Here is a 6,057-nt window from a genome sequence, read left to right as displayed (position 1 = left end):
ATATATATAAACTATTATTATTATTGTACTATTACGATGCACAAAATGGAATGAACATTCAGCGTTCCAGTATCGCTGAGAGAGTTCACTAAACATGATATGTACGTAGGCGGCTTGACAAGCGCAGTAGCGACGACCAGCTGCTCCGTATGTGTATGTACATACAGAAAAAAAAATGTGCTACCGCTGTTCATTTCCGCGCGGGAACGGGAAACCGACAACAATAAGAGCAGGAAAAAATGACGCCGCTTCAGTCGTTCTCTATTGCCCTGAGGTAAAAAACAAATAGAGATACCCTAACCGCTGGGCTGCATGAATGCGCAGCAGTGCTTTTTTCGTACACTATTATTCCATTAATAATAATAATAATAATAATACAATCTGTTGAAGTCTTAGGGATAGTAATGAGCATTATTAGAATACCAATTTGATTTGTGTTTAGGCAACCATGCCCTTCTTTTCAGCACCATCATACTTTATAAGCGCGGGGGCGGGGGGCAACGGCGGTACGAAATCGAGTGAAATCTCATCTGGTTAATGTCGAGAGAATAACGCGCCTCGGGACACACGTGGGATCCACCCACTTGTTAACGATGGGCTACGGTGTACAATTACGGCATGGGCTATGGTGTGCAGCGTTGCATGAGATTATAGCCGCATCAATCTGCTGCTGCGGGCCTCCTTCAGAGAAGGCTTGTTACAGATGTCCGGCGTTGGGAACATCATTGTTGGCTTAAGAACCGCACGGTTTCACCGACTCAAGCTGTCGTCCATCCAAAAGGATCTGTCCTGTACATAGCTTCATATCCGATTGTCAACGGTAGCGTGTTGTGTCTTTTCGCTGAGTCGATAGCAAAGAAAGAGGCAGATATTAGGATAGGCGAGACTTTTTTGTATTACGCACACAGGAGCTAATTAACGAAATGGACAGAAACGAGGGCACAGCTGAGAGGAAATGAAATGGTTGCTATGTGTAGACATTTTGTGTGGCTTCTTATGTAATCTTGAGTATGGTTTACGATGTTATTATCGTGGAAGGTCGAGGCAGAGAGAAGTCTGGATTAAATGTCTGAGCGCCTGGGTCGTATCATGGAAGTGGGGTGCGGAAAGATCTGAGCCCTTTAAAGTCTGTCTAGAATTTTCTTGCAATGGAGGTTTGCGAAGGTTTGTGCAACAATCGATGTTACCAATGAGCGATCACACGGTCGCGTACAGAGCACTAGCGGAAGTATTGTCACTAAATAAGATCAACGTGAGCAACTGTAATGATACTGGGGGAACGTAAAAAACAGATGTAACATTTTGGGTAATTTTTTAGGGCCATAAAAATTACACCGATAGTCCAGATAAACGTAAGCGAGGTTCGTTAAAAAGAGTGACAATTGTGTCATTAAGTTAGTAAAACTTGCTAATGAACGACGGTAAAGTGATTGTATTATCAGCATGATCGCGGTGATAATGGTGAACATTCGGTATAAACAATAACTCGGAAATACAATGATTTCCTTTTATGTACACGGTAGCAAACATCATAACGTCAATATAGCAGCGATGGTGATGGTAACACTTGACGACTCAATGGAGCCACAGGTCAAAGTTATCTAGTCGCATGTGATGATGGCCTAATGTCGCGCATGCTGCTATATTGCCATTGATGTCTGCTAGTGTACGCCGTACTTTGATAGTGACTAGAAATCCTAATAATATTGTAGAGTAGAGACGGAAGCTAATAAGCATAATTTGAGGCAGTACTGAAAGCTGTTATAGATTCAAAAGCAGGCGAGTTGATGTCGGTGGAGATGGAACCCATAAAGGGGACGTGTCCACAAATTCTCACGCACAGAATGTATAAGTAATAATAACAATAACAACAAACAAACGCAAACATTACACAAATCGACGAGGCGCCGATACTCGATGCCTGCATAGAAATCGCTGAGAGAGCCCGTCTCTTTCTTTCTCTCTGTCAGCGTACTTGGGTCAGTTTTCGCATACAACACCAGCATTTTTTTAGAACTATCCACACATCCGTACATACCTACACACATGTTTATTATGGGTAGTAGAATATATATATGCTCGAAGTTACAGTTCGAGTGTTGTCAACAACTATTCATGCTGACACGCTTCCGACCTCTCCCAACTACTGCGAGCGACTGATTGACCGCGCATGTCATGTTTGCGGCGGCACATACGTGGTGATTAGAAATTTAGTTAAACCCGTCAACAGCGACGATCTCTCTCCATTAACTGCAATGTCTCGCGTCTGTCTTCACTATTTGGCTCGTCACTGTAGTGGATGTATTTGTTCGAGGCGTTGTATAATGGATCATGTTTACGATGCATTCGTAACCGTTACGTCGTGGACACCTGACAGTCGCCTTGATTCAAATTGCCACAGACCATTTGCTTCCTTAGATAGAATATTCGGGTTTCAAGCGATCGATAACATAAGAGCGCCTCTTTTTGTTCATTAGAAAAGCTTTTTCTGAGCCTGGCACATTCGCGCATTTGTTCCTCTTCTCTCCTCAACATTATCATAACGTAACACTATGAATTTAGTAAAAAGCCGGAATTGTGGCTGACTGGTATTGTACGTCGGTACTGATTTGGTAGAATATTAAGTTATTACTAAACTAATAATTACGAAGCGATCGAAAGAGCATAACAATCTGTAGATGAACCTACAATGCACAAGTCAATATTTTCTACAAGTTCATTTACCTCAATGAATGAGACAGCTGAGGTGACCATCTGTATTAATTCTGTACAGTAATAGCAACAAATATAATTAAATAATAATAATGATGATCGAAATAATATTGCAACATAATATTGTAACTTATAGGTTACAGTAATAATAATAATAATAATAATAATAATAATAAAAATACTAGTTGTAGAAATAGTTAAAAATATATGGAAAATAAATATCAAAGAAAAATCAACACCATATTGGCCCACATTGGATATCGCCATATACAAATCGCACGAAACGATTGAATCGTGCAATTAGGTTAGTGGTGACAACAGCTTGAGTGGGGCTCAGTCTTGGGTTTTTGCTGGCCTAGTGTCTTTAATTTTTTTCTAAGTATATTTAACGGTTAACCGGTACAAGTATTACTACCATATTTTAGTTTTATCCTTTTTGTCACAAATCATTGCCACTTGTCGGTTTTGTCGGTGCTTTTCCGTTTTGGTTTCTCCTAACTCCCCGCAGATTAAAGTGAACTGAGAAGAGTTTATGTTTTCGTCCACATACTAATTATTGAGAACACGAGTGCTCCATGTACCCTGGCACGAGCAAATTCGAATTCGCTAAATGGCGCGTCGGTTGTTGGCGACACTTTAATCGAGATATACACGGGTGCTACGAGAGAAAACACTACGCTGTTGGACCATACAAATATTAATCAGCGTACATAGAGCGGGTATGTGTATATATATATTTATATACATAAATATAATTCATTAGTAATATACTTATTTGTACGACTTGCCGGAATAAAAAAAATCAGGTTTTTTTGTTTATTATCGCACGCATGCATCTCCGTTCTTCTTCATAGTGAAATATTGTTACATGCGTTTGCTTGAGGACCAACCCTAATATAACTTTAATATTTGTAGACGTTGTTAATCTCAATTTACCTGCTATATAGTAATTATGTATGTATATTCCCTCCTCGTTAATGTCAAGTAACGGGCCCATGATCAATAGGTTTACGGTGACCGCCAACGTTGCGTCCCAAGATAACAGGTTAAATGGTCTGACTGTGTCGATTTGTTGTATTATAGAGTATTAATATTAAAATAGCTGCCGAATAAGGTATCGAGGGTTACGTGCTTGAGCATTGCTAGGTAGCTTATCTATAATTTTCTTTAATGAAAGGTTGGCATTGAGGCTTTATTTTTTGTAATAATCAAATACAAAATTGGTAAGCTGTACTTTTTAAGAAAACCTGTGTAGTTTTTCGGAGGCACCGAGAGCTATTCGTGAAAGGGAGTGTCGATAACTGAAGCAGAGGTAGCATGAAAAGTTGGCATAAAAAGATAGGGCTTGAGAATCGTTAACATAGCATCTATTCGTTATTGTTGTTCCACCCGAAAAAATGAACGAAGAGGTTTCATTTTGCCTCAGCTTTAATTACTTCGCATTAAGAACAATCTTTTTCTGAGCCCCGGAATTCAATAACGCTAAACTCTGATCCTTTTGTGTCCACTTCTCAGTATGTTTCTTAGTTGTTGACTCATTGAGTAAACGTGAATGAGTGAAATGATTCGTCTCATCCGAATGAGTTTCCTTTTCACCCATCTTTTCAGCGTTTCTTAAAACATAATTTGATTCCTGGTTGTAGTCGAGTACCAACGATGCCTCCTTTATTGTCGATTGCTTTATCCCCCCTTCAAGGTTATTACTTGCTGGGGAAAACACTGAGACCGCAAGCGGTGGAGAATTTAGGAGAGACAAACTCGTCACAAGTAGTAATAAATAGTGAAATCAGCAATTCATGGAAACATGTCTATATCTTAGGAGAAGGTCTTGCTGGAAAGACATGCGACTGGTAGTTGATAAAAACGATCACTGTTAACAACACCATAAGCAAAAGTAACAGCTGACTCTTCCGTGATAGATATAATGCACCGGAAGTTTTGGGACTTAGTGAGTTTCCAAAAAATTGTAATTCACACGCGATGGTTCTATCACGATATGTACTGCTGAAACATCACCAGGATAATACCCCCGATGTCTGTCTACCCGTGCGATCAAATGCTCACATACCTAAATAAAAATAAAATCTGCTATGAATATTAATGAAGCCAGTAATTATTTATATTACTAGTCTGTTACAACTAAAGTATTATAACATAGAATCACTATTATTTAATATCCACAACACTTAGTAAGGGAACATTGTAATACAATGAATCAGTTTATACAGTAGTATATGCTTCTATTATCCTATAATAATCATGTGTTTTAATGGAATTACTTCACAAGTGGCAATAGCTATTCGTCATCAATTATTACCACCAAAATAAAGCTAATCAAAGTGAGAACTTCTATTTATGGAATGTTGCACGACACCAGGAGGCTCCTGACGGTCTACTGAATGTTGGACAAATTCGCTCCGGTTGACTTCTTGGTGCTGACTCAAATTAATATTGATTTAAACAGATTATGTGGAAGAGCTGAGTTGTTTGATCCGCTTTTTCACTTGTTTTTCGTAGCACCAATAATTGGTCTCACACGGAGCGTATCCCACCGGCATAGACACAATAATCAGCAGCAACTAGTACATTTCATCCCGGTAGTGGTTGAGGCAGTAGCGAGAAGTTAATATCACAAGCTAATTTTACAAACGAAAATTTTACAGAAAAGAAAAGTGTTCAAATCTGGACGTATTTTATCTCGCGAAGTATCTAAGATACGGCTTATAAAATTATTGTTTTAGTTATATGTCAGATAAGTTTTCTCCCCTATTAGACGATGGCAGTAACCTGACACAGAGATGCCTCCTACAAGAGGTGGAATGTTACCAGTATGTCAGCCATGCTAATTGAGGGGAACATGTAGGTTGGGTAACTATGTGGCCGAGGGTTTCGGCTTCCGAAGTAGTAAAGTAAAAGGATCTCCAAGAACTGGGATGCCATAAGGCACTGCAGGCCGAAGGTTGGCTAAGGAAACGTACGCCACTTATGTGATTCTCTGGGCTACTGCTGTGTGGTAGTTAATTGAAGCAAACGCTTACAATAACAAGTACAGGAAAATTCAATCTGTAGGGCATTGATAAACTATTTATGCTTTAAAATGTATTATTAGGCTTGCACATAGTGACAACAATTACGAATAAGGTTTTCCTAATTGATGATGTCTGACAATCTTATTTTATGGGACTGTCTTACTCAATAATAGGTAAATAAATACACTCAACTCGGTAGCGTTGGGTGCTACTAAATTCCTACTTTTTATAACAAAAAACTTTTAATCATTGAGTTTTTTGTTATAAAAAAATAATCACAATTACTAGAGGCGTTTTTGAAAATTCCGACACAATA

General features: G+C 38.9%; 1 protein-coding gene and 1 long non-coding RNA gene across 5 annotated transcripts in view; both read left to right on the top strand.

Annotated features, from left to right (window-relative positions):
• Bre1 (E3 ubiquitin-protein ligase Bre1) overlaps positions 1 to 6,057 on the top strand; it is a 17,668-nt gene that overhangs the window by 8,942 nt on the left and 2,669 nt on the right. The gene's annotated exons all lie outside the window — the stretch shown is intronic.
• LOC111252796 (uncharacterized) lies at positions 13 to 4,813 on the top strand. Its single transcript, XR_002674353.2, has 2 exons — positions 13 to 274; positions 443 to 4,813. It is a non-coding gene; the product is annotated as an uncharacterized LOC111252796 (long non-coding RNA).

The sequence above is a fragment of the Varroa destructor genome, unplaced genomic scaffold (genome assembly GCF_002443255.2).
Source record: "Varroa destructor unplaced genomic scaffold, Vdes_3.0 BEIS01000006.1, whole genome shotgun sequence".
In the NCBI taxonomy this organism is placed as follows: Eukaryota; Metazoa; Arthropoda; class Arachnida; order Mesostigmata; family Varroidae; genus Varroa; species Varroa destructor.
Note: the sequence above shows the minus strand (reverse complement) of the source record. Positions and strands in the feature narration are given on the sequence as shown.